This window comes from Ursus americanus, chromosome 13 (assembly GCF_024610735.1).
Source record: "Ursus americanus isolate L20-20 chromosome 13, mUrsAme1.1.p, whole genome shotgun sequence".
Classification (NCBI taxonomy): Eukaryota; Metazoa; Chordata; class Mammalia; order Carnivora; family Ursidae; genus Ursus; species Ursus americanus.
Genome location: NC_142139.1, coordinates 3,100,839 through 3,126,605, shown reverse-complemented (window position 1 = coordinate 3,126,605; position 25,767 = coordinate 3,100,839). Strand labels below are relative to the sequence as shown.

At 37.3% G+C, this 25,767-nt stretch overlaps 1 protein-coding gene and 1 non-coding gene across 3 annotated transcripts in view; one reads left to right on the top strand and one right to left on the bottom strand.

Moving 5' to 3' along the window:
* The window catches only part of DKK2 (dickkopf Wnt signaling pathway inhibitor 2), a 259,460-nt gene that overhangs the window by 202,245 nt on the left and 31,448 nt on the right, over window positions 1–25,767 (top strand). The window lies entirely within an intron of this gene.
* On the bottom strand, window positions 8,848–8,962 carry LOC123793404 (U5 spliceosomal RNA). The gene has a single exon (XR_006779941.1). It is a non-coding gene; the product is annotated as a U5 spliceosomal RNA (small nuclear RNA).

Below are 25,767 nucleotides of genomic sequence, written 5' to 3'. Positions count from 1 at the left end.
CAAATCAACATATTTACAATAATGTTTATAGCTAAAGGAAAATAAAAGGATTAAAAGTACTATATATTTTAATTCCTAAATCAATAGTTCTGAAGGATATTGTCTAGAAAATGAAATTAGGACTATAATTAATCTTAATATAACATTTAATAATGTTAAACTCTGGAAACATTAAAGAGGAAACAAATTGGATTATAGGAAATTACTATTTTAGGTAGTAGTTCTAGGATTATATGTAACTAATACTGTTAATGATATTAATAATATTTATAACAAATGAAACCAATTTTTAATAAAATAATATGCCAGTCTTGAGAAATTGTCAGTGGCAGAATAAGCATATTTTACTGCAAAAATGAATGGGGAAGAAAGAGCTACCGTCTCCCTAAAGCTGTCTGAGCAGAGTGAACTGTATGTACCCATGTGTGGGTCAAACGAGAGCCCTTGTGGGTAGTTGCTGTAGCTTCAGGGGTGCAGGACGGTCCATGGAGGACACCAGGACTTCAAAGGAGAGCAGCTGGGGGCCAGATGGGGCCAGTGGTAGCCATGAGAGCGTTATTTTGGTAAGTTCCTTAGCAAGGTCTTCTTGTTTTTCCCTGGTTACTCTCTTATTATTTACACAAAGAAAGTCATGATACTGAATTATAAAAGAGAAGCAAAGAATTGGTCTCTAACCCTCAAATGATTTATCTGCAATAGCTGACTCACTCAGAACAACCCACTCTTTGAGTTATTTAATTGAGAATTATTAGAAAGTTCAATTGTGAACTTGCAATAAGGATGGGGTGTGTGTGTGTGTGTGTGTGTGTGTGTGTGTGTGTGTGTGATTGTTTTGAAAGACTCCTTTCTGGAAGAAAGAGGATGGATGTGTCTAAATCCTGGACTGAAATTGTAGAAGTGGACTTTGAAAAATTATCTTCAGCAAATGTAAGCAAACTTTCAGATGTGTTGCGGCCACTCTGGTGTTTGGGAATAGCAACGCACGGGCATTGCATTGCAAGCTCTGAAAGCTTGGCTTTTGTCCTTAAGAGATCTTAGATGGGTTGGGAACAACCCAGAGATAAAGAAAGTTAAATGGCCCCACTTGGTGAGAAGAGAGCAAGGCATGTGAAGTTAATAGTGGAGAGGCTGCTAAATACAGTGTCTGCTGGCAGTTTCCATAAACCACAAAATGCTCTTTAAGTTCTTCAAACCAAATTACCTCAACCACTAGATAAGGTTTCAATGCATGATATTATTATGCCGCAGGCTTTTCCCCCCTTCCAAGTTAATATCTTTGTTTTGATTTTGGCTGGGGAAGTTCCTTTGTTGGTCAGCCACAACATTTCCATTAACTCACATAAATTCCCCATCTCACGATGCCTGCCAGTTTTCTCCCTGCCCAAACAGGATAGATAACATTAGCAGTGTTGCGTGAAACATCTAAAATTAAAATTATTTTTCCCACAGCTTCCGACCACTGGATTGTGACTAACTTCAGTATTATTCACTACCTTCCTAATCAAAGCAATGGACTTGGGAATACTTTTTATTTTAACTAGGAACTCAACCTTTATGTATGATATTAGAAATTATTGATAAGTTTTAAAAAAGAAAGGAATACCCGAGTTGCTTCCGAGATTACTTTTTGATCTTGTGAAATCGAGGGTGCCTGTTCTGGCTGCCCAGAGCAGTGGTCCCTGAGAACTTGTATGGCTTCCCCATTCAGCACCTAAGGGCCTGGAGTTACCCCTTCGGCCTCAGAGGCCTAATCCAGCAATCCAGTTAGTCCACAGTCCAAGTGGCTGACATATTTACTAAATTGCTATTGGATGTGAAGCAAATTGGTCCTTGTGGATACCGTGGCAGTGACTACATGGGTAAAGTTAGCTAGTATTTCATGGTTTAAATAAACTAAAGAAATGAGTCTATTACTGTGATACCTAGGAACTTCCATTTCTTGAGCATTTTACCATATATCAGGCATGGGCCAAAGTACTTCAAATACATAATTTCTTGAATTACTGACAACAAGCTAGAGAGATGAATATTATTTTTCAAATTTTACAGATTTATAGGCACAGCTCCTTTAAACAATTTGCCTGAGGGTATACTGTAACCAATAAAAGAGCCAAGATTTAAACGAGACACCAAAGGCTGTGCTCTGAATCATTGCTCCATGCTATTTAATTGAACCCCAGTTAGCCAGGCTTTGGGAAGAATGGGAAAGAATAACCTTCTTTGCACTTGAACTGGTTTCAGATTCAAAGGATCCCAAGGAGAGGTATGTACTGGTTCTGTGAAGTATTTGTATCTTCATAGCTCCTGGAAAGACCCCCATTCAATCTGCATACAATTCTGGTTCTTTCTCAGAGGGACAGGATCACTTGGTGAGGTCTCAGTTAGACATGTTTGTGACGGCAATGGTAGCAATAAACCCAAAGAGTTTTCATCTTCCGCCAGGCAGGGTTCTAATTGCTCTCCATGCAGTAACTCATTCCAATCTTCACAACAACCCTATGAGGTAAGTTCTCACGTTCTGGGGACAGGATGTAGTTGGGGAGATATTTCCCCATTCAAATATATGAGTGAAGTGTGACCTACTATATTCTCTTTTTAATGATTCACATGTCACATCAGCCTAGTAAAGTCTCTGAGAAGTTCTGCAGTAAAGAGACTTAGCTTTGTTTTAGCCAGCATAACCAGAATTTATTCTAATATATGCTCCTATCTCCACTAACACCTATTAGCATCTCATAGAGAACAGATTGAAGACCCCTGTTCCAGATCTTCATAATAGCTGAATTCAGAAGCAAACCCCTGGGCAAATGTTTAATGGCCAGGAGGTGGGGAAGAGGCAGCGGGTGGGGAGGGATGTTACTCCAGCAATTCTAGAGACCACAGAAGAGACACTGGGCTCAGGTGACCAAAGTTGCATTTGACATGTCAATCAAAACGTTGTTTACCAATGCTGAAATAAATTTAGGAAAAGTTTGACACTTCACTACAGCTGGGCTCTTAACCAACCCAAACCTTTAGTGTTTCTGCTACTTCCTAAATCAAATCTTTCATCTAGTAATATGGTGATTCCAGTATTTAGGGCAGGCTGGCATCATACATGTAACTACCGATAATAGGATCAATTTGTTCAAGCAGAGAGAACGTTGTCACATTTACTGGTAATAGTTGTTGGTCTTTCATTGTTGAGCATTTAATTTCATTTCGTTGTTGGTCATTTCAGACTTGCTGTTTACCTCTGGGGGAGGTTCAGCAAGTGACTTAGATTCAAAATCTGGTCGCCTCTCTGGCACCATGGGATCACTTTAGGGGGTAGTATTAGGATAGAAACAAAAAGGAGTGATGCAAGCTCCATGGAGACAACTGGAGAGAGAATCCAAGTGGCAAAGTGAGTGAGGGCATGAACTGTCACTGGAGTTCAGGGTTTGGAGCTGAGGAGAGTGGTCAAATGATTATGAAGACTTTGAACAGTTAGAGCCTCAGTGATAAACTTCGGTGAGGGATGGGATTTGAAAAACTACAGATGAGGAAAAGTAGTACCCTGGTGTGTGTGTGTGTGTGTGTGTGTGTGTGTGTGTGTGTGTGTGTGTTAGAGGCCAGGCCAAACGGAGTCAGTATGGAACAGAAGCACTGTGGCAAATTGAGCCTGTGTTCTAGAAATTGCGATAACTTGATCTGGCTGCATGGAAGGGCTCACATGAAACTTTAGAAAAGTAGGTTAAAATCAAGTTATGGGATTCTTTGCAGGCCAGGCCAAGAATTTGGAATTGCTTCAGTAGTCACAAGAGAGCCCTTTAGGTTCTTGAGCAGTGGGGATGACACAAAAAGTGACATGTTAGTAGGAATCCCCTGGTGGTGCTAGGTGGGGTTATCTGGAAAGAAAGAGAGAAGGCAGAGGACCATGCATCTGGGACAGACACCGATGCACCACGATGAAGACCTGGATTCCTATTTCAGAGGAAGGGAACTAAAAGGAAGGGCTTGAAAGGTTTCTGGGTATAAGGGTGAAGGCAGCTGTAGGAGAATGCAGGTGTACCAACCTGGATGATTCCGAACACAGAGGCTGAAATAATTGACTCTGAAGTTCAGTGAATGTGGCACATCAATTTTGTCAATATACTGCATGATTTTACTATTAATATAAATAAGTTTCATACCCAAGCAGTAGCATTTCAATAATTGTCTGCAGAAATTCTTTTCACAAAGGAATTTTCCTCTCTGATAATCCATAAAGCTACATTAATTTTTTTTCCCAAGTGGTATCCACCAAGAGTTTATATTGGAAGGGCATTTTTCCTTTGCATAAATTCTATACTCACAGAGGATAAAATTTAGTGATCTAAAAGAGAAATCATGTGATGCCTTTCCTAGTTTGCATCCTGCCTTCAAAGTCTGTGCCATAGATTTTCAGCTTCCTTGTGGTCATTTTCTTTCTATATGTGCAGAAGAAAAAAGAAAAAAATGTAGATGAGTCTTTTTTATTTAAGCATTGAGTATATTTTCCACTTCTTTTTCAGCCTTCATTAGTTCATTGCCCAAGGAAGTTGACCTGCAAGAAGGGCATCCTTGGGCACCCTTGTCTCTGGTTACCAGTTGAGCTTGGCCATCAGAAGAGACTAGCAGGGGACTGAATGGTAGGAGGAGATTCAGTGGTATGTTGGAAAGAGGCAATTTTGCACATTTTCCCCCAACTCTGCTTTCAGTGGCATCATGTCAATAATGATTGTAATCAGCCATGATAGGAGAATTTATACCATGGAAAGGAGCACATGTTATAAATCAGGATATATAAATCAGGATTTTCACTTTTGGAAAATCAAGTTACCAGCATACCACTAGAAGAGTGTGTGTCCAGCTGTTTATACCTTTCATTTCCTCTGATTCCCAGCCATCTAAGTTGGCTATGTACCTCAACCAAAGGTGGATGGAGGGGATGCTCTATTCAGGTTTCTGTAGCCACTGCTTCCTCTTCAGGCTTAAAAGAGATGATGGTTTCTTGCCTTGCTTACCTCAGACTACTGCACCATATCCTTTGTTTTTCTAAACCTGCGCCATCCAATATGGCAGCTACTAGCTACATGTGGCTATTGACCGTTTGATGGTATGTGACTATCGTTAGAGTATAACGGATGAATTGAATTTTTAATTGTATTTGGTTAAAATTAACTAATTAAAATTTTAGAAATAGAAATAGTGTAAAACATTTTTCCATTAAATAGAACTTTATCATTTTGGTAGGACTTCATTTTACTTGAGATATTATTGGAACTGAGACAGGCTGTCAATGTAAAATTCACACCAGATTTCAAAGACTTGATATGAAAAAAATGAAGCACATTTAACTCATGACTTCCTTATATTTATTTCCTATTAAAATAATATTTTGGCTATGTTGGGTTAAACTAAATATATTATTAGGAGTAATTTTACCTGTTTCTGTTCACTTTTTTAATGTGGTTACTAGAAAATTCTAAATAGTGGCTCCCACCATTAGACTTTCCTACTCTAAACCTTGCCCACACTTCTGTAAATAGCCCCTTTATACCCTTTTCAAATACACAGCTTCAACATACCATTAGCTTCTGACTGGTGGAAGCCAACTGATACCACCACCACCACTACCAAAAAAAATCTGTGATCAATTCATTTTTTTCTTTATGAGCTAATTTACCAGTCTCTTTTTTAAAGAGAAAAGAAACAGGTTTATTTTGGAGGAATGTATCTAGTGGGCACTATTAGCTAAGTGACACTTAGCTTCTGATGTTTCCTAGACAATTTTTACAATGTGGTCTAGTGGAATAATCCTCAAAAATATTTCCCAACTGGAACGTAGTATTAATATTGTTAAGTAGCTATCATATGACAAATAATTTTTGGATAGACTCTCTAATTCAACTCTCTAAATAATCCTGAGAGATAGGAATTTTTGAGACGCCCTCATTTTACAGACAAGGAAATTAAGGCATGGAGAAGTTACTTGCTCAAGGTCACAGCTGGTAAGCATGGAGGCCAAAATGAAGCCCAGATTTGCTTGACTTTATAGCCCAGGATTATTGTAACACATCAAGCAAGAAATATTCCTTACTCTAAGGCATCTTAAAAAAAATTTAGAGGGGAGTTGATTTTACTAGATACTGATTTTTAAGCTTTCCCTGCAATGTAGATGGTCATTTGCCTCCGTTTCCTCCCTACCTAAACTCTCACACCACATTCCACTTCTTCCTTGGCCCCAAGGGTAATCATTTTTGAACAACCCTAGAAAAGACCATAGCTCACAATACTTCCATGAAAAATTGCTTCTAGGGTTGGCTTGTCAGGTCACTTGCAGGAAAGGAGAGCCAGAGGTTTGATGGAGTAAATCAGACCAATTTGGGTGGGCTGCATTCTGCTGAGTCCAGCCCCAACCCCAGCTGTTGTCTCACCCCCTCTTGCTCTTGATCCTTAATCAGAGTCCTATGTGGACACTTAGATAGTCTTGCTTCCCTTTAGTGACACTAGGAAAGGATGAAACAGAGGCTCAGAGATGGAAACTGTACCCAAGTCACAAAAGAGATGAAGGTCCTCGACTTGAGGTTGAAGATGTCACAGTGCTGCCTCCCATTCTTATTTCCAGTCTATTCATAACTTGATGCCCCTGCATTGACTCCAATTTACAACTTCTTGGGAGTTTTTAAGTGATGTTTACACACATGTTAGCAGTTGTTGCATTGGACTTCACATATCCTCTCTTACTAAATGGGTGTGAAATAAAAATATATTTTTTAATGCAGGTAGGGACTGTACTTGAACCCACATTAAGTCTGGAATTGTGCACAGCTGTGTGACATTAAGCAGCAAAAAGGGACTGACAGGAACCTGCAGGATCACTGCAAAAGTGGTCATGGTTTTGTACTCCTTACTTAGTGCAAGGAATCCTTTGGATGCATAATAAATACTCTCTGATTAAATGTAACAAAAGCATGGGATGCTTCCTCTTATATCCATTTTATTCTTTGGTCTGATCTAATATGACTGTGTGACCACCCAGATATCCTCTCATCTAAACTCTTCTGAAGATGAAAACAGAGGCAATGTTACCTGGGATTAACGGCCGATCTTGAAATCGGGCAGATGGGAATTCAGCTGTGTTACCTAAATGTTGCAGGATTGTAAACTAGCTCCTTCGTCTCTTGACACCTCAATTTCCTTGTCTGCAAAAAGAGGGTAACGTCATATCAGTTAGAGTTATTCAGATGTAAGCAACAGAAACCAACTCTTAAGTAATTTATGCGAAATATTTTTTAGAAGGGAATTTTTTGTAAGGATATGATGTAGCTGAAAGAATCCAAGGAAAGAATGAATTTGGCCTCAGAAGAGTATGCACTGATGGAGTGCCAGGGTTCTAGAAAACAAGGCTTGGTGGGGTGTTATTAGGGTACCTTGACCAGAATGAGAAAGCTCTAATCAAATTTCGTCCTTTGGCCTTTCTACTCAAGATGCAAATTCCCAGGAAGAGTCTGCATGGCCTGGTTGGGGTCCTGCATTCCTTCCCTTGGCCAAAGGAGGGCAGGAGAAGGTAGGGTGCAATAAGCAAGAGAGACAGAGTTCTTTTTTTTTTTTTTTTAAGACTTTATTTATTTGAGCGAGGCAGAGTGAGAGCACAGGGAGGGGGAGGGGCAGAGGGAGGTGCAGACACCCTGCTGAGCGCTCAATCCCAGGACCCTGGGATCATGACCTGAACCAAAGGCAACCACTTAACCAACTGAGCCACCCAGGTGCTCTGAGAGACTGAGTTCTTAAATATAATATCAGGGTGCTGTTACCAAGGAAAGGGACATGGGTATTGAACAATAAAAAGAAATGAAATGTTTTACACACTCTTGATAGAATCATTACACCATTCAAATGAGATCACTGGCATTGGTACACACAGTGACAGTACATATAAGTTGTCAATAAAGATGATTTTAAAAATTGTCATTAAGAAAGAGTTCTTAATCCAGTATATTATTCTCTGTTAAGAATAGTCATGCTCTCAAAGAGCGTTATTTTATACACACACAGCAGTCCCTTAAGTTTTACTAACTGGACATTGTAACAATTTGCTATCTAACTAGATGGAGATACATGGAAAACAAAATAAGTAGTAATTATGTCCCAAATAGTTAGCATGCAATTATTTAATTCAAAAATCTGCCTTTGCCATTTCAAACACAAGCCAACATTAAATCCCACGGCATCTATTTTAGTTATGGTAAATCATAGTCGTATGTGGTCATGATTATGGCTAATTGTGGGATCAAGGATTTAATTGTAGAGTATGAATGAAATACATTCTTGTTGACATTTGTGCATGACAGTCTGGGAACAATAGGGAAAGAGCTAGCAGGTATGTGATATAAATTCCCAAACAGAATAATAAAGAACATTTAAATCAATGATTCTGATTCTTAATGATGGTACTGATGATCCTAGAAGCTTGGACTCTCCATATTTAGAATACACCAGCTGCTTCAAATTAGAGAGACTGTAGACTCTTCTGACATAGGATCACTGACGGTGTGTGCGTGTGTGTGCGTGTGAATGCGTCTTTCCAGTTATGTGCGAACAGAAAATCTAGAACACTTAATTTCCTGACATAGTTTACAGAGGAATATATTCTGTGGTACACTGCTTTGCCATACTAAGATTGCAAGTGTGCATTGAAATTTGTAACTTTTTAAAGAACATTAAGAAAGAATCATTTGGCCTAAAATTGCTTAGGGACTGCATGACAACACCAGGAACTTAAAAGGAATCACCCCTTATTTTTTTTTTTTTAAACTTCTGCTTTCACTTCACAACAATGTCTTTCATTAAAACTAAACAATTAGCACTGTCTAAGCAAGGCCTCAGACAATTAACATAAGACTCGAAGTTATTTCCCTCATCATAAATCTTCAGTAAAAGACAAAATATGTATACAATATGAAGAGGAACAGAGTATGGCCTCTGCTTTTATAACCCACCCCCAGTAAGAGAAACTCCTCTACACTGAGGTAGGTGTTTGGTGTCATGATGCAGTGCCTGCAAGAACGTTTCAGGGAATTCTGTGATAAATATAGATGAAAGAAATTTAAAATAGTGTCATTTTATAATTGTACTGTGTGCAGTTCACTGTGGGTATTAAACTGAAATCTGAGTCATCACCGTGTCCATTCTGGAAAGATCTTAAAATTCACACAGTGCCTCTGAGTCGCCACTGGGGGCGATGTGGGGGAGACTTGGCTGACGGATCTAAGCTGTGCTCCATCAGAGACTCAGGTTGAATTTGTATGTATATTTGTATATCTGAGGGTTTTTTTTTTCCTTCCTCCCAACCTCCTTTCCACACTCCCTCCCTTCCTCCCTCCCTCCCCTTCTCTCTTCTTTTCTTTTAGTTAAACGCTTTGTTTCGCGATAGTTGTAGATTCACATGCAGTTGTAGTGACAGAGAGAGAGATCTGGGGTAACTTTTGCCAAGGTTCCCCCAGTGGTAACATCTTGCAAGAGCATAGTACAGTACCACAACCAGGTTTTGACATTTGTCAAGATACAGAACATTTCCATTTTGCAGTTATCTATCATGTTGCCTTTTATAGTCACGTATACTTCTCTCCCACCCTAATTTTGTCACTTTGAGAATGTTCCATAAATGAATTTATACACTATATAATATTTGGGGGTTGGCTTTTCTTACTCAACATAATTCTTTAGAACTTCATAACAGGTGGTTGTGTGTATCAATAGTTTTTTTCTTTTTTATTGCTGAGTGATATTTCATTGTATGGAATACCAATTTGTTTAAGCACTGACCTGTCAAAAGGCAGGTTTGTTTCCCATTTTTGTCCATTAAGAATAAAGCTGTTTTAGATACTTACATACCAATGTTTATAGCGGTGTTATTTACAATACACAAAAGGTAGAAACAACCAAAATGTGCACCGACATATTAATGGGTAAACAAAATGTTGTATATACATAGCATGAAATATTATTCTGCCTTAAAAAGAACTGAAATTCTGATACATGCTGCACCATGGATGAACCTTGAACACATTGTGCTATGTGAAATGAGCCAGACACAATAGGACACCTATTGTACGATTCCACTTATATGAAGTACCTAAAATATGCATAAAATATTCATTGAGAAAGGAGAATAGAGGTTACCAGGAGCTGAAGGGGAGAGGGAAATGGAAGTAATTACCTAATGGGTATGGAGTTTCCATCTGGGATGATGAAAAAGTTCTGAAAATGGGTAGTGGTAATGGTTGCACAGTATTGTGAATATACTTACATGTCATCGAATTGCACACTTAAATACGATTAAAATGGTAAAATTTATGTTATGTGTATTTTACCACAATAATGAAAAAGGAATATATAAACACTGGTGCACAGGTTTGTGAATGAACAGAAGTCTTCATTTCTCTGGAATAAAAGCCCAGGAGTATAATTGCTAGGTCATATGATTGTCGCATTTTTAATTTTTAAAGAAAATGCTAAACTGTTTTCCCAACTACTGTGCCGTTTTCATTCCCATCACCAATGTATGAGTGATCCAGTTTCTCTCCGTCCTCACAAACATCTGGTGTTGTCACTACTTTTTTTTAAATTTAGTCATTCTGATAGGTACGTACTGATAGCTCACTCTGGTGGTAATTTGCGTTTTCCTAAGAACTAATGATGTTGAACAGCTTTTCAGATGCATTTTGCCATCTGTATGTCTTCTTAAGCGAAATGCCTGTTCATGTCTTTTGCCCACTTTCTAATTGAACTGTTAGTCTTTTTACTGTTGGGTTTTGAGAGTTCTTCATATACTTTCTGTACTAGACCTTTGTCACAGATGGAATTTGCATATTTTCTCCTACTCTGTCACCTGTTCGAATTTCGTAGAACAAAATTTTAAAAATGTTTATGAAGTCCATTGGTTGTTTTTTTTCTTTCTGTGGATTATATTTTGGTGTCAAGTTTAAGAACTCTGCCTAGTCCTAGATCTCAAGATTTCTCCTGCCTTTTTTTATTCCTTAGAAGTTGTATAGTTTTATAGTTACATTTAAATCTGTGATTCATTTTGAGTTAATTTTTGTATAAGGTGTGAGATTTTGGTCAAAATTATAATTTTTTTCTTCATGTATATCCAATTGCTCTTGTACCACTTATTGAAAACACTATCACTTCTCTATTGAACTTTTAAAATTACCCTAAAATGATCCTCTTTCCTTCCTCCCTCCCTCCCTTCCGTTTTTTCTTTCTTTTTGGCTACTGCTTTCCATAAGCTACAGAACTCACCGTGGCTGGTTTTTCTATGTGTAAACTAAGGTTTCAGCACCTTTGATGCTTTGAAGTTTGATACTCAACATATACACGGAAGACACAAATTTACATTTTCTTCTATATTTATGAAACACCTGCATCAGCATTTTACTGGTCCAGTTATGCGCTTTCATAGTTGTCATGTTAATTAATGAGCAAAAGAGAGATGGAAACAGGTAGAATATTTTGGTCCTTTCTTTGTTATACTATGTACCCAGTGTCAGCAGCACCACTTCCTCTGGGTTGATTCCTGTTCTGCTGTATTATGAGGCCCAGAAACTAGGAAATCGGACACAGGAGACTTTGCAGTCAACGAAAGTGGTGATAACAGTAACTTATGCAAACAGATCCTGTACCTTCCTCTGTCCTTCCGCGCCCCCCCCCACCCCCGAACAAAGTAGACAGGTCTTTGCTTTCATGGGGGTCTTATTCTAGTGAAGGAGGGAGAAAATAAGTACATAAATAAAATAATTACAGATCAGAATAAATGCCATTTCACAAGATTTTATCAGTTACACATGGGAATATTCCAAATCTTTGAATATTCATTGTGTAGAATGTAATATTAGAATTAACAAAATGTGTCATTAGAATGACGTTTGTGTTGAATTTATTGATGGTCTTTTATTGATTTGACCAGTATTTATTGAGTATACCAAAATTGTCCTAGTTGCTGATATAACCTTAGAGAAAAAAAATTGCATAAGTTTTCATCTCTAAGAATTTATAATTTACCTGAAGGGATAAGAATATACCAAAAACACAAAAATATATTAAACAAGTGTCATATAAAGAGAATGGACAATAAAGGTTAAAAACAAAAATAGTTCAGTGAAGAGGGAAAAGTCCTTTCCATTGGGAGTGAGTGTAGAAAAGCATCACTGAACAACAAAGATCGGTTTTTCCTCAAACTTTAAAGTGGAGGGAGGATTTCAGAAAGTTCAAGACCATGAAGGAGGCCAAGGACAGTGAAGATAATTGCCCTAACAGGGTTCAGTGTCCAGAGAAAAACAGCTCCTCTGTGTCAGGGATGACATACCAGTTTTGACATTGTGGTATAAAAGTAGGAGATTCAACTACAAAGGGAATAAATGCACAGTAACACATGTTGAATGCTGTGGGAAGATGCCTATTTGTACCTGGACCCTATACTCATAACAGCTTCAAAAAAATTCAGATTTAGGCTTTAAATAGGACGGAAGAGTGTTTCCATTTGTGTAATTGCTTTTTAAGATTTTAGACTAAATAATGGATGCAATGTAGTGGCTTATAAGAAAAATCTTTATTTTCCCAATTAAAGGCTAAAAATACTTGTTTGCATCAACGTGTCAACAGGAAATTGCAGTAATTTTATTGTTGCTTCAGTTCACTTTTAAAAAAATTCAGACCTCTCCTTCATGAATCCGTAGGGCACAATCTTGCTTTACTCTGATTCCATCTATGTTTCCCATATAGGCTGACCTTCTGATAATAGCAACACATTTAAGAGTTGGAGTCCTGACCCGTGTTGAATCTTTGCTCATGTCACTTATCATCTTTGGGGGGGGGGAAGATATTAATAACATTTATTTCCTATTGTTGTCATAAGGATTAAATGAAACCATGTAGGCGTGTTGTTGTTGTTGTTGTTGTTTTTAAGAAAATTGGTAGAGTGCTAACTTAATATTATTAGATAATAAACTTTATGGTGGCTTGGACTACCTCTCAGGTATCTTTGCATTTTCCAAGGGCCTCTGCACTGCCTGGTAGAGAGCACCTAGTTATTTTTAGTAGCATTACTGAAAATAGTGACAGTAACATAGTACATTTATTTGCCTTTACACATAGAATCTGTTTAATAAGTTTGTTGAAGAATAAGTGAATGTCCTATGAACTTATTTACAAGGAATTTAGCATGTAATTATCTTATTTAATCATAGTAAAGCATCTAGACTAGAAAACATATTACTTGTGTCCAAAATTATTACTTGTTATACTTCCGATATGATATATAGTGTCATCCTGAATAAAAGTCAAATTACATGTCTTCCATTGACTTGACTTGTGTGTAAGCAGACACTATACGTGATACAATAGCATATCACATGCAGAAGAATTAAAAAGTTTAAGTTTCAAAGTTTCAAGCCTAAACATTCAAACTTAATTTTTGATAACATGTCGACCGGTATATGCTTGCGTGCATGTATATATACGTACATACAAATATATCTTTCAGTAAATATCCTATATATGTAAATATGCAGATGCATAGATATTATAGATATACAACCATATAGTCTCCGTGGAAATTAATAGTACTAGTGCCTCAGAATGTGCTGAGTTTCAAATCACATTGAAACAAAACAAACACGTATAGCTGTACAGCGATTGTAATTAAAACCATTTCAGAGTTCTTATCGCATTCTAGATGGGAGGATCTTTCTGTAATATAGACTGGTGTACCGGAAACCATAATATAGACAGCAAAATGACCTTTTATGTGTAGGTCTGTGGATGAATAATTTAAGACTTATAATAAACTAAAGTGACCAGTTTTACGAATTTTCCCCTTATGAGTCTATTTGACCATTTATACAAGCCTTATGTGGTTAAGTGTCAAGGTTTAACAAATAAACAAACGTCTGGATACTGTGATGGATGAGAAAGGACAGAAGTGCATCTGTGCACAAGTGCAGTGAGTGTAAGTTGGTAGTAAGGCTGAGAATAGCACAGCATTAGCTGAGTGTGTTACACACTTAGCAGAGCAGACCCTAAACACGTGCAAGCCCTTATGGTTTTGGTCAGCAACACTGTCCAACAGCGACGTGGGGCTCCTAGGATAAGTCACAAGTATGTAATTTACCTTGGAGAGGCCTATTTGTGGTACACAGGGGGATACCTTGCTAGCTGTTTTTTCCTACAGTTGTTAAATCTTAGGAGCAGTTACAATCCAAGATACTGTATGACTTTGCACAAGATGACAGGATGCTTCCTACAGTCCTCCTGTCTCTGAAGAAAATGAGATTAAGTAGTCTGATCAGAACTCAAGGAATGAGAAAAATGTGACTTTTTGAGCCAGATGAACTTGCCATCAGATCCTGGCTCTTTATTTAATTTTTGCTGGCCCATGTTTTAGTTTTGTTTGCACTGCAGACAAAACAGTATGTACCTTGCATGGGCATTTTGAGTAGTAAGTGAGGTAATGGGTGCAGATATATAATATAATGCCCAACATCTATTGGATGGTCGTACTCCCTTGTGCTTCAATACTGTATCTCCACTACATTTCCTATCATCCACAGGGAAATTAACCAAAGAACCTTATTTTTATAAATTCTAAAATTAAAAACTGTAAATGTTTTTATTGAAAATTGGTGCTAATTTATTGAGAAGAATGCTATAGCTTCTCTTATATTGGTACCTATAAAAAAAGCCAGCAATTGTTCTGAGAACTTTATATATGTTATTTTAAAAGGTTTATTTATTTATTTGAGGGAGAGAGGGAACGAGAGAGAGCACGAGTGGGGGGAGGGACAGAGGGAGACAATCTTCAAGCAGACTCCTTGCTGAGCGTGGAGCCCAATGGGGGACCCAAGAGATCATAACCTGAGCAGAAACCAAGAGTTGGACACTTAGCCAACTGAGCCACCCAGGTGCCCCAGAGCTTTATATATGTTAAGATTTGAATACATGCATTGATAAATACCCCATCCAGTAGATATTATTATAAGTATTTTGCAGACGCTCATAATAATCATGAGGAAAAAAGTACCATCTTACCTATATTGGCTTTATAACAAGAAAGCTCCATGAGAAGAAGACATGTTTACCCTACTTGTATTTTCACAGCAATCTGCTTTGCACTTCATAGGCAGTCAAGAAACATTAGCTGATTTTTGTTTTCTCTTGAAAACCTTCATGGCTAAATCCAGAAGGATGGCATTATAGAAACTCTGCTTCTCTGATCCAAGTACTAATCAGGAAGCTCTAGGTAGAAAAGATCTATTTAGGTAATAAGTGAAAAGCAAGACTTTTGCCCTGTAAAGTGTAAATAACTTTGATAGATTTTGCTTCCGTGAGCGGGTTTGTTCATTGATGTAAAGATGGGGGTAGAAAGGAGAGGGGAAAGAAAGAGAGGGAGGAAAGGAGATGACACGATTCTTTGAATTCTCAGGTGTGAGAAATTACTAGTGAATTATCCTTGAAGTGATCAGATTGCATTTCAGGAGGTTGCCCTGAAAAAGGTATATTAGCAAAAAGAATCATTCTAGCATTACTAGCCCGAGGCATTTACTTCTTTGTACCTATTAACTCGCGTCACAAATGAACGGACGCTCCATTACAATGGATTTAGAGTCCCAAAGAAAGTCGTCTCAGGTTGCTACAGCTGGGTTTTTTTCAAGGGAGGAAAATAAAATAATGAGGATACCAACTGGGCCACCCACTGCAAAATGTGGGTGACCAAATGAGCCAACAGAACCTCTAATGAGTATTTACTCCAAAGGCCTTTGCATGTAAACGACTTGCAGACTGATGCAGTGCCAAGCTGAAGGGATTAAGTCTTCAATGGCTTTTGATGATCTGGAGCGGGGCGTCCAGGAACAAAGGAGGGGTCTCCTTATTAAACGTATCAAGAATATTACTTTCAGACGAGAATAATGCAAAGAACGGATCAAAGAGCACTATAAAATAGACGGAAGACAGTAGAAATAAGTAACAACAGCATCATTCATACTCCGGATTTAGGGTGATTTTATTTAGTTAAGGCATTATTTTTCAGAAGACTTTAAAGCATCGCTTCACATTTATGTCGTCTGGCCTACATTATAGGTAGTTGTGTGCACGTCTTTGGTTTTGACGATCTTGGGGGCAGGAGTTTCTCTGCTCTGTCTCATCAGTGTGCCATTAATCTTCTGGTCTTTTCCTCCTCCAGCATTAAACAGAGTATACACATAAGTTCTTTAATAATCATTTTTGAAATAAGTTGAATCATGCAGTTACTATTGCTTTAATAATATAGAAAGCACGAGGAATAACGTAACATAGTTTTCTTTTAGGAGGAGAAAAATCTGTGACACAAAGACATTGGATATCCAGAGGGAATAGCTCAACGTCACTTAGCAAGTTAGTGGCGGGGTTTATCCTGACTCGGGATCTCGCATATCTCAGACAAAGCAAACCCCGCAATGCAATGCACATGACAGGGCACATATGGACAATCACATTCTCAATATGTTTACTCAGAGGAGACACAAAGCAAGAAAATGTTTGCACACTGTGACAAAAGTCAGTGCTAGAGAAGGTTCTCAGATGGCCACCCAAACAAATGTTTACTTCTGTAAAGCAAAACAAAATAAAACCTAATTTGGTCTTCTAAAAGGTTGAAGCATAGCAACAACAGCTATCTGATTCCTTTTTCTTTCTGCTTCTAAATAGTTGTGTTAACATTTTAAAAACTTGACTTTTTTAGGCCTTCTCAAAGAAGTGGTCAGTTGCGTTTGGCAGCAAGATTTCCTAAGAAAAGCTGTCGGGTGTAAATTGCGGCCATGTTTCCTCCCTTTAGATACAAACTAGTTATAAAGCTCTTAGGAGTTGACTTGCAATTTTGGAACCGCACTCTCCTGATTAAAGGCTTTTCCAATGATCAGCAATCCCAGCTTTGCCACAATCCCAACATTCGATGGGTACCATGGGCCCTGTGCACATATAGCAGTTAACAAACCAGTAATAACAAAAGTAATACATGCTGATGATATTGATGACGATGGTAATATAATAATAATAATAATAATAATAATAATAATAATAATAGCAACTGTTGAGTTGTTTTGCTGAGATCTTCACATACATCATCTCACGGAATCTTCAGAACGATAATGGCAAAGATAGATAACCGTTGCTCATTTCTAAATGGCCTCCAGTTGCATGCCTGCAGTTACATACACAGTCGGAAGGCTTCCAAAATCTCTGTTTATTTACGTTCTTAACTTAGCAGTTCCATAAAGTGCCAGAAAATGTTCTCATTTCTTTACATTAATTGATTCATTGAATTCTCACGATAACCATGTGAAGCAGGCAGCAATAATGTCCCTATTTTATAAATGTGAAAAGTGAGGCTAAAATAACTGTTACAGGTCATGCATCTGAAAAGTGGTAGAACTGGGATTCAAATCTGAGCCACCTGGGTAGAGCACATTAATGTTTGACCCAAACTCAAAAATACGTGTTCTGAGGAAAATTATCACAGTGGCTGGAGCTTTTATAAAGTTCTGTCCAACTCATAATATCTCTGAAACTGGATGATGAGCATCCCCCTCCTGTGTTCTGCAGCCAGCTCTGTAGTAGACACAGAAAGTTCCCCAGGGCTTCTGTCCCTGGAGTCTGGTCCCCCCCCCCCCCCACAGTGGAGCTGACAGGGAGGTTGGAATGAGGGTGGGGGAGGTTTTTGACCAAGTTGAACTCTGGAGATGTTTCTGTGCTCTTGAGGACTCTGTGTCTTTGTCAGTTCCTTTCCATCGGCACCGTGAATCATTCCAAGTTGTTTTTTCCTCCCTACCCTCCGGAGGAAAGAGGTAGAATATTTCTCACACCTGAAGCAAGCATTCAAAGTAAAGGTCAAAAGCTTTCGAAAGTGGTATCGTGAAGGACCAGAAAACACCAGAGAGGGTGAACATATATCACAGGGGAAACATATTTCTTTTTCTTTTTTTTTTAAGCTCTCTCCCAACCCCCACCCCCTGACACACACACTTAAACACTATAATTGATACAAGTTATGTAATTAATTTTCAGAGTAAAACTTTTTAAATTCTGGAGTCAGCATGGGGCTGAATTTCCTGGGGGGAGCGCTAGGAAGCATGGGAAGGGAGAGGCAAGGAAAAGGGGGTGTCAGCACTACTGATAGAATAGGTCCTGAGAATGAGAAGCCCAGGAAAATAGTCCTGAAGAAGGAGAAGTGGGAGTAGGATGACCTGGGCTATGTGGGACAAGAGAGAGGACAGAGATCCCAGACTGAAGGCAAAAGTTTTAGCAGAGGCAGAGTGAGGGAAGCCAGGACTCAATTCCAAGCAATGATCATGAAACTGCTTCTTTGGGGTAATTGACTCCTTAAAAAAGAAAATGCATAGCCTTTTTCTCCAGCAACCTAGCACTCAACTTAATTCCAGAAAGGAACTGGGATTTGTTTTAGGTCAAATGCTAAAATTTCTTCTTGAGTAGTTTTGTTTTACTCTGGGAGTGTCTTTAAGTTGACCAAGTTACGCTTCTGTGAAATCCAAATTGGCAACGTGGGAAAGGGAGGAAGAATATGACCATATATCTTGAGGGAGTGTCTTTTTATCTTCTCTTCAGCGGGGGAGTCAATAATATTAACTCCTTTCTTCTTAACCTGAGAGAACTACAACTAGAGCCAGGTCTTCAATTTTCTGTAAATCCCAAGTGTGACAACAGCTCAGGAAACCTGCCAACACATGCAAAGCCAAACTACCCAGAAAGCCATATGGAAAATGAAAAATCAATTACCTCATTATGCAGTCCATTTTATGCATTATGCATTTCTGCTATCTGTTGGGCACACTGTGTTTCACACCAACTTAAATTAAAAGTAAATGTATTTGCAATAATTTAAAGAATATAAAACATGGTCCCAGTATTTAGACCTTACTTTAATCTTAATCACAATCAAAACCTGTCAGGGTGGAGAGATAGAAAACAATATATGTGTATGGGCACACGTACACACACACACACACACACACTAAGATGCTGGAGAGAGGGCTGACATGAGAACTGGTTGTATCACCTTAAGCAAGTTACTTAAGTATCCTGGCCTTATTAACACCACCTATAAAAATAATGATAGCAACCAAAATGAGACAAGCTCTGGAAAAAGTTGAGCTACAACAGTGGGTGGGGACTCTGTTTAACCTAGATCTCTCCAAATCTCTACCACTTACTCTGTCTCACTCTCTGTTGTTTCCCTTTCAATCCCCTCCTTCTTTCTTTTATTTGTCAACTCTATTAAGTGTCAGGCACTGTGTTTCTGGTATTTAACAAAACCCCCAGCAGGGAAGACAGATGTGTGCCCTAGGATCGTGTCATCATTCTCCTCAAAATTCTGTGACTTCCTGTTTCTTCCACAAACCAATGTGTGAGTAAGTCTCAGCTCACTGGGCCACCATCTTGCTCTCATCCCTTGGGACACTTCATCCTTCTTCGTGCCATGCTGTCTCGGGCCACAAGGACTTTACACAAACCATTTCCAGTTCTGGAACTTTCCTCAGAGTGGCTCTCCCTTTGACTAGTCAACGGCGAGGCATCCTGCAGCTCTCAGCTCGAAAGCACTTCCTTGGAAACCCTTTCTGTGACGCTTCACCTGGACCAGGTGCTTCTGCGGCGCTGCGCCGCATTCACTCGGAGCACTTATCCAAGTGTAACGTGTGTATCCATCGCTACCGCGCCAAACAGCAAGCGCCGTAGGAAAACATTGTATCCTTCCACCCTTGCGAAGCCAGCGCCTCCCACGGTGCCTGATTTAGGATAAGTGCTCAATATTTATTAGTTGAATGGGTGAGTGAATGAATGTATAAATGAGTAGATCCCCCAAGACACTTAACTGTCATCAATTCTTGTCCCAATCAGTGCTTGTAATGCTTAAAAAAAAAAAAAAAAAGCAGTCCGCCTTTAAAATTAAAAAAAATTAAAAATTGTGCACTCTGTACTACGCAGACTCTAATAATGAAAATAGTTCTTTGAGGACAGTTCCTTACTGTGACCTTTCTTCTACTTGTAATCCATTATTAACCAGAAACCTATGGCTGGAAAGCCTGGTAGTTCTGAGACAGCCTCCAGAGAATTATGACTTGCAGGCTGTTCATTAACATGCGTATTGTCTAAAGAAAGAATGAACCCAGAGGCTTGCAATATGCTCTTTCAAACATGACTATTTGTGAACAATGGTCAAGACGTTTAATTTACTTCCTAACAGATGACATTTAAATAAAAAACACACGTACATTCTTGGGAAAATTAGAATGGTTGAACATGTAGAAGGGATGGAGAGTTAGCTACTAAGGAGAAAACCCCCAGGGTATCGATGAGGTTGCATTCAGTTGCTGCTGTTGTGACCAGTTGAGAGTACGGCTACGTACACAGTTTGGCCCATAAAGGCATATTCCCACATAAATTCCACTGTGTATGAAGAAAATGAATGAACTGCATGCTTCTTTAAGCTCAGCATCTGATTCCAAAGTTCAGTTAACATTTGCTGTTTTTCTTTAGTGAAGGAATATTATGTCATAAAAGGCAACTTTTTACTGGAGTCAGTATATTAGCGACTGCTTTTGGGCAGATTATTGTGTTAGATGACTACTTGGTCATTATCTCATAACCTCAATCACCTGACATCACCTTAAATTAATTATCCATATCTTATTACAAAGATCTAAACCTAAATTCATTTGAAACTATGTACTTAAAAGCCTTCACGTTTTCCCAAGTTATTTTTAAATCTTAAATTACTTATGTATCACTGAATTTTTCACTGGACTTCAAATGCAGTCAAGAACTTCTCAGTAGTATTAATATTCTTTGGCAAAAATTAGAAGAATTATAGAAGAGATCAAAAGCAAGCAAAATAACTTGCATGTATTAAATATTATTTTTGGTGGGATGTTTCAAATAGTTTTTATTGTTTTTTAATTGGGAAGACCTGCATACTCTTGGCTTTGACATTCTTGGGAAACCTGTTCCTGCCAAATTTAAAAATAACTCATTAGGCTCACAAAAAGATATGTTGCCATAGTTTCAACACAATGGTTGATATTAGCTATTCCTATATATATATATATATATATATATATATATATATATATATATATAATCTGGATATTAACAAAACATGGTATAGGCATATTTCTATTTTGTGTCTTTAAAACTGCTTTTTTGGTGGTCTTTAAATGTCAATAAATAAAATTATACAACAAGTAAAAAGGACAAAGGAGTATAAGAAAAATGTGGAAGAGAAAAAGCTTTCTTCTTTTACCTTTATTTTATTTTAAATCAAGTAGGTTGAGTAGTAATAAAGATAAATCAATCAGGGTTTTCCAAAGAAACAGAACTAATAGGAGAGATGGATATTTATGGATATAGATATAGACATATAGATCTATATCCATATTTCTGTATCTATACCTGTATCTATCTAGACATAGATGATATAAACATATAAATCTGTATTAACCAGAAACATAAATCTATATGTCTTTATCTATGTATATTTTGTTTTTGTTTTTTTTTAAAGATTTTATCTATGTATATTTTGAAAGAAATTAGCCGACATGATTGTGGAACTATGTCTGAAATCCATAGGCTGGAAACTCAGAGGTGATACTGCAAACTTCAGGCAGAATTTCTTCTTCCCTGGGAAACCTTACACTTTGCTCTTCAGGCCTTTTAACTCATTGGAGAAGGCCCCTCCCACTATTCTGGATACTTTCCTTAGAGTCAGCTGATTGTAGATGTTAAGCACACCTACAAAATCCTGCATAGCAACACCTGTGTGATCAGTGCTTGATTAAACGGTACAGTAACCTGCCGAAGTCAACACACAACAACCATCACGACCATCAAGTGGCTTTATTAGTCTCCAAGGTTTTATCTTTATCTTGTGCTGGCAATTCGATTCATATTCTTAATTTAAATTTTAAAATAAGCAGGTTTTAATTACCTTTTCTTCCTTTAGTTGCTCACCGTTTTAGTCATTTTGTTGTATATCTCTGCATTCATCTAAGAACTGGAAAGAGAAGAGATTAAATAAAGATCACTCTATCCACCCATGTACTTGATCAGTAGGTCAACTGTCCAAGACTCCTTTGGCAGGCTGATGAATCTTAAGGAACTCTTCTCAGAATAATGTTTAAATAAAATAGTAGAACTAAGAGAAACATCATTTATATTGAAATATGATTAACCAAATTTGTGATGTGTTTGTTCATTTATATATTGAAAAACAAAATCTAGCTCTACCTATAATAGCTATCATAATTTTAAAATGGTGATGAGTGGAAACAGTATTTTGAGATCTAGAAATAACTGATGTAATGCGATATGAATGTATCTGTGATTACTATTGTTGACAAAGTCACAGATACTGCTAATACCACTGTGATCCATTGTGTGCATTCACAATTCAAGGTTATGTAAAAGTTTAGTGAAAAAAAAGATGTCATATTTTCCCAACCAAGTTCACAGACCTCTGGTTAAGAACTAGTTCATTGTTTGATGAGAAAAAAAAAATAAATAATGGATGACCAACTAAGACTTGGAAATGATCTATGGATTTAATTTCTCAAGTTTTGCCCAGATGACAAGAATAATAATTGCACTAGCTAACACCTATGGTACTTATCAAGGGCCAGACATTGTCTGAAATGTTTTATATATATCACATCCCATCATTCTTAGAAAAAATTTCATGAGGTAAGATTTTACACATGCACAGAGAGGTGAAATAACCTTGCCCAAAGTCATACAATTTTTTTAGGTGGTGGACCCAGCTCCATCATGGTCCTTTAACTACCGTGCTATGTCTGGTAGTCTCCCTTTATCTGTGGTTTTGCTTTTTTGTGTTTTCAGTTGCCAGCAGTGAGCTACAGTCAGCGACAGATGATCTTCTTTCTGACATATCATCAGAAGGTCCGTACTAGCCTCACACGATGTCACAACACCTTCATCATTCACCTCCCTGTATCTCATCATGTGAGAACAATACGATAAGATATTTTAAGAGAGAGAGAGGGGTCACATTAACATAACTTTTATTGCAGCATATTATAATTGTTCTATTTTATTATTAGTTATTGTTAACCTCTAACTGTGACTAATTTATAAATTAAATATGTATGTATAGGAAAAACATTGTATATATAGGGTTCCATACTATCCATGGCTTCAGGCATCCACAGGGGGTCTTGGAATGTATTCCCTGTGGATAAAGGGGGACTACTATAATTCATAGCTTGTTTCTTTGTATTTGCCTGAGCTTTACGGTAAATAATGGAAGGGCAGAAATACGTTAGAAATTTTTTCAATAGAAAAAGTTATAAAGTATTTTGAGTATCTATAAATTTGCATAAGGGGTTGACTGTTGTCTAATTTATAAATTATTATAACTAAATTGTTCATGTCAGAAGCACAAGAAAGAGAAAACCCATGCTTACAAAGAAAGTCTGTGACTGTTAACTATTAGCAGACTTCCTTCTTTTCTTTCAGTACAAGCTGTTAGTGGTTGCAAACGTAAGAGTTTGAAATTTCTTTACAAGGTTAAAACATTTTAAAATTTATTGTTATATGGTGGTTTGTCTTTGTTGGAATTCTAGAACCACTTTGTCATGAAAATGTTAAGATCTTAGAAATTTTAATAAGATTAAAAATTAAGGAAAACTAACATAGTGTTAAAACATAGCTACTATAATTAAATATAAATATTTTTCAACTCTAAAAATTTTGTGAAAGAGACAACCCACAACATGTAACAACTTTTCAACAAAGTCAGAATACTTTTTTTTTTTCTGAAAGATTTAATGAGTTTAGGCTTACTGTTTTAGAACACATAGAAATTTAGCCAACTCTTAATTTTCGGGAGTAAAGGGAGGTGAGATGGCATGAGGATCATACGTAGTGTCAAGCTAAAATTAGTCCTTAATATAAAATTAGTACATAATATAAACATTCTCCTTTATCAAAATATTAGTTAAGCTTCTAACAAATAAATAAATAAATAAATTGCTTAAATGGAACTAACCTCTTCAAATATTAACTGGTCAAAAGAGAAAAATTCATATAAAAAGAGGAAAAAATCAAATGCTTGGATTCCACAAATATGCATAATTATAATGAAAAATAAACATACAGTGACCATAGTATTAAACCCTTTTCCTCACGTCGAGCAGACCAATGACAATAGAATGAAGAAACCAATAGGGAAGAAGAAAATAGGAAAAATATAAACCTGCCCATTTCATTCTTCCTTTACAATTTAAATTAATCATTATTGTTGAGACGCATAGGAAAGAGAATTTAATTAGCTATAAGCATTTTTTCTAATTATAAATTATAACTGATGTGAAGGAAAGTTTACACATCTTATAACTATGAATGTCAGTATGAAACATTTTGAACTTTTAGGCTGTGTGTCTTAAGGCTAGCTGGCCATTTATTTAATGAGACATGAATCACTGTTTATAAAGTAAATTTATTATAAAATAAATGGATATCTAGACGTCCAAGTTCTTCTTTCTGTGCATAACTAGTTTTATCCTTTTGTCTAAGTTTGCACCCCCTCAGTTCAGTTTTCATGCCAGTGAGCAAATTGTTTCAGAAACTGATGACATGTTGAACAAACTCAGAAATCACATTTTAAAAATTACTTGAGCTCATTGTGTCTGAGCTTAATTGAATGTCTACACACTCTAGGGTAGGAAGGGAAAATTGGTTTCGCAAGGGGCAAAAGAAATTGTTGAATGAATGAAGGAATAAGATAAAGAAGAGTGAACTTCTGCCACCCATAACTTTTTTAACACCTTTCATTTTTGCAAACTACTACTGCCGTGGATTTGCTATTTTTTTTATTTTTACCTTATTTTTTATTAGGCATATTCCTTATTAAATTTTTAAAATTCCCATTTAAATGCAACCATTCTGTTCTAGGAATGAAGTTACTGATGGGAAGTTTTTATAAATTGCGGTCTAGGTCCCACTTAATCTCTGCATCCTCTAAAGAGTCATTTGAAAAAAATAGGCATAAAGAATCAAGCGGACTTCCCAGACAAATGAAGAGATTCACGTGAAAGGGAAAGGAGTAATTTCCTTGCATTGAGGACTGCAAGCCAATCGTTTCTTAATAGCATGGAAGACCAATTTTCTAGAGTCCCTGAGAAAGAAGAATGAGATCAATCAAGAACATAAACTTACGTGAGGCAATCAGGCACTCATAAAAACAGCTTAATGTAATGAATTTTTGTGATGTGGAGACTCGGGATATTTCATTCCTAATCCACCAGGAAAACCCTTTTATATGTTTGGAATATTTTCCCACACAGGCAAATAAAATCTTTTTTTAGATGTCTTGTGATTTTAGAAAGTCAAATATAGTAATTGGTCATATATTTTTGGCTTTCCAAAATAATGTCTGCTTGATATGATCAACTATTAAGAAGGGAAATGGAAACAGATATCTGCATTTAATGCCACTTTTTTATCTCTTTTTTTTTTTAGAGATTTTATTTATTTGAGAGAGAGAGAGAGAGAAAGCACAAACAAGTGGGCAGGGGAGGGAGGGAGGTGCAGAGGGAGAAGAAGCAGACTCCTCACTCAGCAAGGAGCCCAATGTGGGGCTCAATCCCACGACCCCAGGGCCATGACCTGAGCAGAAGGCGGATGCTTAACCCATCGAGCCACCTAGGTGCCCCTTTTTTC